The 10,506-nt window shown below is 39.7% G+C and overlaps 1 pseudogene; it reads right to left on the bottom strand.

The window, feature by feature from the left end:
- Positions 1-6,166: 6,166 nt before the first annotated feature.
- The window catches only part of LOC101565690, a 5,381-nt pseudogene continuing 1,041 nt past the window's right edge, over positions 6,167-10,506 (bottom strand).

Below are 10,506 nucleotides of genomic sequence, written 5' to 3'. Positions count from 1 at the left end.
ATTCCATCCGTACCTGGACTTTTCTTTGTTGGAGGTTTTTAATTACATGTCGTATTTCATTGGCTGTTATTGGACTATTGAGAGTGGTTATATCTTGTCAATTCGGTTGTAATTTGTACCTGTCTAGGAATGTGTCCATTTCTTCTGTGTCTTCTATTCTGTGAGAGTAAAGATTCTGAAAGTAGCTATTGATAATCTTCTGAATTTCCACTGGGTCTGTGGTAATTACACCCTTTTCATTCCTTATTGCTTGTTTTTGGATTTTTTCTTTCCTCTTTTTGATGAGGTTAGCTAGGGGCTTATCCATTTTATTTAATCTTTCAAAGAACCAACTTTTTGCATTTTTAATTCTTTGAATTGTTTTCTTCATCTCAATTGAATTAATTTCTGTTCTAATCTTTACGATTTCTTCCTGTCTTTGGGTTCTGGATTTGGTTTGCTCTTCCTTTTCTAGTTGTTGCAGGTACAGCATTAGGGTATTTGTTTCCGTTCTGTTTTCCTAATGTGTGAGTTCACAGCTGTGAATTTCCCTCTGAGAACTACTTTCATTGTATCCCGTAAATTCCAATAAGTTGTGTTTGAATTTTCATTGAACTGTAGATATTGTTGAATTTCTTGTTTAATTTCATCTGTTACCCATTGATTGCTGAGTACGGTGTCATTTAATTTCCATGTACTTAGCGTTTTTTTTTTTTTTTTTCTGGTTTCTTTTGTCATTTATTTCCAGTTTCATTTCACTGTGGTCAGATAATGTGCATGGGATAATTTCTGTTTTCTTACATATACTTAAGCATGACCTATGGACCAATATGTGGTCTATTTTAGAAAATGACCCATGTGCAGCTGAAAAAAATGTGTATTCAGCTGTGTTTGGGTGGAACACTCTGTATATGTCCTCCAAGTCCATTTGTTTCAATCTCTGGTTCAGTTCTGTTATTTCTTTGCTAAGTTTTTGTCTGGTTAACCTATCTTTTCGGGATAAGGGGGTATTCAGGTCTCCTGTTAAAATTGTGGTATTGGATATTAGATTTTTCATGTCCATTAGGATTTGCTTTATATAGTTGGATGCTCCCGTGTTTGGTGCATACATATTTATGAGTGTTATCTCTTCCTCTTGAATTTTTCCCCTAACCAGTATATAAGTGGCCTTCTTTATTTCGCTTGATCGTTGTTGGTTTGAAGTTGAGACTGTCTGAGAATAGGATTCCTACCCCTGCTTTTTTCTGAGGTGCTGGGGCTTGTAATATTGTATTCCATCCTTTGACTTTCAGCCTATGAATGTCTTTATGAGTTAAATGTGTTTCTTGTATACAGCATATTGTTGGATTTTGTTTCCTAATCCACTGTGCCAGTCTGTTTCTCTTAATTGGTGAATTGAGTCCATTTACATTGATGGTTAGAATTGAGATGTATTGACTTATGGTTGCCATGTTATTTACCTGTTGTCGTTTACTCCTTTTTCTCCTTTGTTTAATTGTTTGCCCTATTTAGTTGGTTGCATCTGATCTCATTCATGGAGCTCTGATCATTTTGCTCCCTCTCTAGAACATCTTTGAAAAGCCTGTTTAGGGTTGACTTTTTCATCACGAAATTCTTTAGTTGTTCTTCATCATGGAAGTATTTCACTTCTCCATCAAACTTGAAAGAGGGTTTTGCAGTGTATAGTAGTCTGGGCTGGAATTTGTTTTCATAGAGGACCTGAAGTACTCTGCTCCATGCTCTTCTTGCCTTCATGGTTTTTGAAGACAAGTTGGCCGCAATTCTGATGGGTTTTCCTTTAATTGTGATCTGCTTCTTTTCTCTAGCGGCTTTTGGTATATTGTTCTTGTTCTGAATTTCTGGGATCTTGACTATTATATATCTTTGTGTGTTTTTAATTGGGTTGAGGTTACTTGGTGTTCTATATACTTCAGTTACCTGAATGTCAGATTTTTTCCTCATATTTGGGAAGTTTTCTGCTATTACCTCTGCCCATATTTTTTTAATGTCATTTGTATTGACTCCTTTGTCATTGATGCCTATTAGTCTCACATTGTTCATCTTTGCATCATCTTGCAGGTGATGGATTATTTTTTCCTGCATCCTAGTTGTTTTTATGAGATCCTTTCTTACCTTTTCACTAGCTGCACCAGTGTCTTCAAGATCTGAAACTCTTTCTTCACTTTCACTTAAACAGTTTTGCAAGCTTGTGATTGAGATTTTAAATTCCTGTATATCTCTTTGACTCTGTTTCATGCGATCTATTTCTTTCCTGTATTGCTCATTCAAGGAATCCGTCATTTTTCTAATCTCTTTTTTTTAAAATCAATATCTTCTTTAGATGCAGTTATTAATTCTTTTACTGCAGTGTTTATTTCAGATTGGGTTTCCTCCCTATGTTTCTGTAGTTGATTCTTTACTTCAGATGCTTAATTCTGAGAATTCTTCTCATTTCTGAAATTCTGCTCTGCGTTCCTCTATAACTTTCTGCTGTTGCTTATTTACTATCGATGTTATTAATTCGTACATTTGATCTGAGCTAGTAGAAAAGAATTCCGCTCTGAGTTCCTCTATAACTTTCTGCTGTTGCTTATTTACTATCGACGCTATTACATCGTACATTTGAGCTGAGCTAATAGAAAAGAATTCTGCTCTGAGTTCCTCTATGACTTTCTGCTGTTGCTTATTTGCTGTCAATGCTATTAATTCATACATTTGAGCTCAGCTAGTGTCTTCTGCACTTGTTCTGGATGGGCATTGGGTTTCCTCCATATGTTTCTGCATTTGATTCTTTACTGCAGATGTTATTAATTCAGGGATTTCTTTTTTCATTTCTAATCTGAGTTCCTCTATACCTTTCTGCATCTGTTTCTTTATTTCAGAAGACGTTGATTTATTGATTTCAGCTGTGTGGTTCCCGTTTTATTCTGTGTTAGTGTCCTCTGCACTTGTTATGGGTGGGCTTGGGTTCTGAGATGGCATTTTGCTTCTTCTCATTGTCATTTTGTGTAGCACTGTCTTCTGACCTTTGTTGTAGAGCTTTGGTGCAATTATAGCCTTAGGACCTACTGAAGTTCAGGTTCAGATCTACAAAGTTTGGATTTATCCAGCTGTGCCTGGCTTGGGTCTGGCTGTGTGCTCAGCTCCTTCCTGCTGCTGCCCTTGGGGGTGAACCTTTTGTGTCCCTCTGGCAAGATGTTCTGCTCCTTGACTAGCTGGGTGGTTCTTTCCCCTACACTCTCTGTAGGGATTGCAGCTGCAGAGTTTCACCCCCGGCCTGTATGCCAGGCCTGAGCTGAATCTGGAGGGGACAAGGTGGAGTAGGGGGCAGAGGCAGCTCTCCCACGCACTCACTAGGCCTGAGCCAGGACTGGATCTGTGGTTTCCCTGAATAGGGCAGTAATTCCTACTCGGCGGGCAGGGTGGGGCAGTTACTAGGGAGTGGTGGGGGGTCTCCCACAGGGGTCAAAGAGGGTCTCACCCACACTGTGCCTGGGCTGGGACCAGTAGGTCTCAGCAGCACAGGTTAGCAGGATGCACTCACACACACCGGGCCTGGGCTAGGAATGGATCTGGGGGTTCCCGGAACATGGCAGAAATTTCTACTCGGGCGGGGTAGGGGAGGTCCTGCAGAGTCATGGGGGTTATCCCAAGGGGGTGGAAGAGGTTCTCACGCACACTGCGCCTGGGCTGGGACTAGTAGGTCCCGCCGGTGCAGTGTAGCCGGCAGCTCTCCCACACACTCACTGGGCCTGAGCTAGGACTCTTTCTTCACGTATTCATATGTTAAATTTTAAGTCCCTACAGAATATGGTGAAAAAATATCTAAAAATTATATTTTAAAAATAGGCATAAAGAATTATATAATTCTTACGTTTACACCTAAGTCCAGAAATCTAACCATATAAAACCTTGAAGAAAGACAGTCCCACAACATTCCTTTTCCTGTCTCCTGCCTTCATTCACCATCCCCTTTTTGAACAGTCATCTACCCAAGAGACCGCACGGTAGCAACTGGCATGATATGGCAAGCAGCCCATATTCAAAAGACCAGAATGAAAGGCACTGCAAGTGTGAACCTACTGTTACAAATTGCCATCCACAGTGCAGTTGCTTAGTTCACAGGTGTCAGTATATATAGTTAGGGTGAGAATCCTTCCAATTAGCTGCTAGATTCAAAAATCTGAAGATTCTCAGGATCATTGCCTTACCCATCTTCTACATATAACTGTATGGCTTGCCACTGTCATGTTTCCTAACTCTTCCATGTTCTTAATCTGAGTCTCCCACAAAGTCAACATGGGGAAAATACAGACTTTCCAGATTGTAACATTTCCACCATATAGCACCAGTCCAGTAGTCAATGGAGTCTTCCCAAATGGAATCTAGTGAGCTTAGTCTTTATTGTCTGCATTCTGCTCTTTTGAGTTCCAACCAGAATCACCTGTCAAGCTCTGCTTATAGTATTATATGGCTTTCCTAGCCTATGTCTCACAAGTTTGCATAAACCTGTTCCAAAGGCTTCTGAAAACATGGTCAGGCAGGCAGCAACAACCCCACTCCTGGTTACTAATTTTCTATATTAGATTTCTTGTGGCTGGAATACAATACCTGACATTCACAACCTAAAATAGGAAAGTTTGATTTGGCTTTCAGGAGAGTCTATGGTTAGCTGGTTCCACTGCAGAAACATAGTCAAAGTGTGTAGCAGAGCAGACAGATGGCAGCTGAGAAGGAAACTGTCAGGAAAGGGTGAGAGAACAGATTGATACTCAAGGGTACCTATGGGTCATGCCTCCATGACCCATCCAAGAACAGAAGTAGAAGTGTGCTTTACTAACCCAACCCCCTCAGTAGCTCCCAAGCCAATCAATCTGACACAAACTTTACTTCAAAAGCCCCTCATAATGGAATTTGACAAGAAACATTTTTTGTACCATTGAGATGCTGTTCAAGTGTTGAAGTAGATATTGCTATTAGACTGCTAAATGTGACCCCAATGCTCAGTGAATAACAAGGTATGAAATAGTGTCTGTTTTCATGCCTGCAAGCGAAGGAAGGGGAATGCTGTGTGCCTCTGAGGAATTAGATACCAGGGAATAACTACGAAATTTATGGGTCACTATTTCACACATAAAGAAGAATCACATCAATCATTTTGTCACTGGGTACCTACAATCTACCCAACATTGTACACAGTAGAAATACATCAGACCCTCCTATATAGTTCAGGCTAGGTTCCTGTAATCTCAACTTGGAAGGCTGAGGCATAAGAGTTGTTAAGTTCAAAGCTAGTCTAAGCAATTTAGCAAGACACTACCTCAAAATATGAAAAGGGCTGGGGATATAGTTCAGTGTAAAGTCCTAGCACCACTCCCTAATACTGAAAAGAAAAACAAAAATACTAGTGTTTGGGGCTGAATCATTGGTTCTTATGTAGGTAATGGAAGACACACTTTCATTCTGGCACAGACTGAAGCAAGTATCCAAGCCTGTCATGACAAACATGCTTAAGGTGCTTTTTAAATGACATTTCTTATTGTGAGCATGGGTTCTATAATCTTCGTTCTGAATACTTTGAAGCTGTTATGATTGTTACCAACAAAAGTGTGCTTCTAGAAACAACTGGAAAATAAGACATAAGATTGTGGTTACAATATCACTGTATATAAATTGACAGCTTTCCAATTCACCAGCAATAACAAGTCAACATAAAAGATGTCATTTAAATAACAACAAATCTTATAGCACGAACAGCTCCATTTCTCAGATGCTTATGATGTGTCTAGCACAGTTGAAGCCTATGTCATTGTAATTCTTATTATTTCATAAGATCACTAGTGCTCTTATTCCTGGATGAGGCTTAGAAAGGCTTAAAATCTGGTTAAGTCATAAGATCAAGAAGCTTGACTTCAGAACTTATTTTTTATAATCACTTTAGTATGTGGCTATTCACTGCATTGATGGGGTTGGAGGGAACCCATCAAGAAACATGCTACAGTGACTCAAATGCTCTTTTCAATATTCATGCAAACTCAAACCCTACAAATAAAAACATTTAGAAATAGGATGTTTGCAGATGGAGTTTAAGATAGGCTATACTGGATTTCAATGGATCCTAAATCCCATGACATATTCTTAAAAAGACAGAGATATGGAGACTCAGGTGTACAGGGACCATGTAAAGTCAGAAGCAGAGGTTGGACTGATGGCAGTTGGAATCCACAAATTGCTGCATGCACAAGGTACTTAAGGAGTAAAGGGCATTTTCCTTAGAGCATTTAGAGAACATGGCCAACTGACTTGTAGCTTCCTTGTCAATGAGACTGAAAGTGTGCTGTAAGACCTCCAATGTGTGAAAACTTAGGTTTTCATAATCTAGGTAACCCTAGGAAACTAGCACACATACAGTGCCTACATTAAAAAAAAAATTACTAAATTTTAACTGAAAGTCATCAGGAAAGACATGGAAGAGATAGAGCTATATTTTTGAGTGGGAGTGACAGTACTGCAAAATTACCATAACTCTGTTCTTTCCCCACCCTTATTTATCCAATATACCTTAACTATAAATTCTGTTTCAGTTTAGAGTCAGCCATTCTTTCTGGCACATCCCATCTGAAAACAGCAGAAAGTACATTGCTTATTCCTTACATATGGACATATATTAAAGCTTCACGTCTTCTTAAGAGATCGTTTTTGACACCGCCCTACATAAAGTAATGCCTTCTTTGTTCTTCATGGCCCTACTTTAATCTTTGCCTAGTTCCCATCCCTATCTGCTGTTTTTCACTTATTTATTGTCTTCCTGCTGCCTCTGGAATGGCAGCTGGGGAATGTGGGAGCTTCAACTCATTCTCTGCTATGGTCCAATGCTAAACAGAGGTTGTGCCTTTAGAGTGATGGGGTGAAAGTAAATAATGTGATGCACAAGTGCAGAGAACTAAGCATCTAAAACTAAAGCTACAGCAATCTTTAGTAAAAACAGGAAACGCAGGGGCATCAAACAAGACAAATAGCCAGTGTTCATCAGGAAATGGCAAATCAAAACTAGAGTAAGATATCTTAAACACCTGTCAGAATAGCTGTTCTCAGATTAGTGTTGAGGATGTGGAGAAAGGGAGCCCTTGCACTGTTGGTAGGAATATAAATTAATACACCCTTTATAGAGAAAAGTATGGAGGTTCCTTGGGAAACTAAAGACAGAAATTTTTGTGAGCCGCTGAAGCTGAAATTGATCATATGTAGGAGGGCAGGATGAGGCTTCATTGCCTAAAGCAGTCAAGCTACCTCAGTCTTGATTCCTTACATTGCTGAGGATAGTATTAGGGAAAGATGGGTCTCAGCAGAGATGCATGTCAAAAACATGGAATACTGGGAATCAACCAAGAAGGCTTGAGCAGCCATTCAATCTACAAATATTTGCCTTCACGATACCTTTTTCAGACACACAACACTCGTCTCATATTTTGAGAGACTTCTAATTTACAAAGCTCTATCTCTATGGTTCCTTGATGTAGAGGGAGCAGATGTGAACCCCATTGCTTTTTAGATGGACCTAGTCTGGAAAGGTTCAGTGGTTTGGCAGAAGTGAGATAATCAGCAATCAGCAGGTCCTCTAGTCCTGCAGCTGCCTCTAGGCGTGCAGAACAAGGCAAGCCACACCTGTCGTGAATTTCCATGTGCGTCATCCTTGGAGAAGAGACAGCTGCAATATTTTAGCTTTAAAAACATACTTAGCAAATAATCTACCTATAAACATAAGTGCCTTGTAGGGATTTTGTTATTTTTATGATTGCCAAATATAGAAACCACACAGATGGTGGGTCTGGGCTGCTGATGGCATCTTACAAACATTTAAGAGTTGCTATTTTAGAACTGCTGCTTGGCCCCCATGGTACACCCTTCCCGTGGAGTTTTAGTTTCAGAGTTTAGAGAATCTGGAAACTTGTGGATTTGCACAACCACCACCCATCTCTTCCTGGTGCTTTGGCCCCTTCCATGGCAGGTAGATTTCATGCTTTTGTATGACTTCCTTTTGCTGCACTTGCAAATTCCTGCTTTTAAGCTTGAGATGCTTTTTCTAGCTAAAAATCTCCTATTTGCATTGGAAATCTTAATATAGCTTGATTCCCTATTATTCATTCTTCAGCAAAGAGGTCATCTCATTAGCTTTGACTGGCTACCTGGTGTAAAGTAGCAAAATTCTCTACACCTCACCCATCATTCCCTGATAGCCCTCCTTTTTATTTGTTTCGGCTTTAGTTACTTTTATCATTGCTGAGACAAAATATCTAACATCCACAAATTAAAGGAGGAAAGATTTATTTTGGCTCATACTCTGTAGAGGCTTTCCATTGTCAGCTGGCTCCAAGGCAGGGTGGGGTGACAGAAGAGTAGGCAGGAGCTAGCAGCAAGTCTCTTATTTATTCCATCTAGGCTACAATGCCACCCACACCCACAATTATGATAGAACAATTAGTAGACTAATCCAGTACTATACACCCTTAATCCCAGTATTGCACACCCAAGACCCAGCCACCTCTGAAGAGCCCCACCTGTGGATACACGAGGCTTTGGGGGAGGACACCTAGACATATGTCATGGCAGTTTATTTAGTTGTATGTCATTATCTGATAGTATATTGCTTAAATACTTAAGATTTATATTGTTTCCTATCAAAGGCAGGCTGTATCACTCCCCTGAAAGCTGACTTTATTGCTTGCTAGGCAAGGGACAGGATGTAAGGTTCATAAGAGAGCTCATCTCATGTTAGGGCAGTGGGAGGGACATTGTTCAAGGATTTCAGTAGCCAGAGCATTTAGGCCCTGGCTGGTTTTTACCTGTTCCAACATGATTACTCAAATGAGATTTTTGTTGATTGCCAGACCATGGCTACTGGTGTGAAACTCTTGTTGGCCAGTGAGAAGGGGCACTAAGCCAGATCTAAGGGTTATTTGTTGCTATGCCGAAATAATAACCAGTACCTCTCAGGAGGATAGAAACTGTCCCCAGAGTTCTGGAAGGACTCATAGAGCTTTTTAAAGTCAAGGATCTTGCATCTTCCCTGTGCTTATATACCAGACCTTAGAAAAATGGCCATAATAGGCTTTGGCCCACTGGGAGGGCATGGTGGATCAAAGATACTCATCTTATGGTTTGAGTACAAAAAAGTGGTGGGGGGAAGGAAGAGGACTGGGTCTGTACGTGTCCTCAATGATCTGAGGATATTAAATGTTCCCCCCAGGTCCTCCTTGTTATAGGTTCTACCAGTTATAACAACATAGCAGGCTGGGGATCAAGCCTTTCACACATGGACAAGATGCAAATCATGGCATCTTTTGTTACACAGAGCCAGTGGACAGTAAGTATTACCTATATATATGGATTTCTGCTCAGTATAAGGAGGAGAGTGCCAGTAGCAGCCGTGTCATTTTGGTTTGGAATGGGATTAGTTAAGGTGTAGTACTGTCTACTTCCAGCAGCACAGTCCCATCATATAAACAGCTCCTCTGTGGAACCCAGTGCATCTGGAACAGAGATGTGGATTTGCTTCAGTGAAATAAGTGGTGAAGAGCTGAGCTAGATCCACTGGAGAATCCCTGAATAACAGTGATCAAACCTTGAGATTCTAAAAGATAAATATGAGAATCATTTATTACAATTATTTAAATTTTTTCTCTCAGTTACCCTATGCTGTGGACATTAGTTCCCTTACTTCTCAGTTGAAGAAATTTGGGTGAGGAAAAGGGAAGTAACTTAAAGGTGGCAGAGTAAGGATTTGAACCCACATCAATCTGGTTCTTAAGTTCAGGCTCCTGGCCTGGGATACAGCTCTGTGAGACCCTGAGTTTGATCTGAAGAACTGCCAAAAGTGAATAAATAATCTTTATGATCACTCCCCTATCACTTGACAATGGAGATAGTTAAAAGAAGTCCAACAGGAAAGAACAAACTCTGCTATTTCTCAGCTTCTCAGTTTGTATCTGTTAATTTTACCTTTCTAGAGATCTTGGTGACATCTTTACTAATGACAGAGATGAATCAAGAAGATCTTGCTTAAAAAGTTCTTGTGAAAATAGGTTGCTTTTCTTTTTAAGTGTATACAAAAATTTTTAATATTGATTATTATGATGTTTTAAATTTTGAAAGTCTCTTCAACATAGGAAAATAGCTGCACACAGGTAGGTATTTTTCTTTTTTTATGAAACAAACAATCCATGATTGGTCTCTGTGGTTCCTAGTAATAAGTTCGGTCATGTTTTCTCACATAGTATAAATTATATTTTAATGCAAGATTGCATTAAGACCCAGTAGTTCTTAAACAATGTTACTAAATAACCATAAGCCCCAAATGCAGCAAAAGTGAACAATCTTCATAGTGCATTTTCACCTGACTGAAGCTGAAGCTGAAGCTGCTCTTTTTGGATATTTTTCCACTTCAGTGTGAAGTAGATTGTTAGGATTTCATTAGTGGTTTCATTATGTGGATTTTTAAAAGAAAAGGATTGTTTTGATTTCTTCCAC

Source organism: Octodon degus, unplaced genomic scaffold (assembly GCF_000260255.1).
Source record: "Octodon degus isolate 3935 unplaced genomic scaffold, OctDeg1.0 scaffold00144, whole genome shotgun sequence".
NCBI lineage: Eukaryota > Metazoa > Chordata > Mammalia > Rodentia > Octodontidae > Octodon > Octodon degus.
Note: the sequence above shows the minus strand (reverse complement) of the source record. Positions and strands in the feature narration are given on the sequence as shown.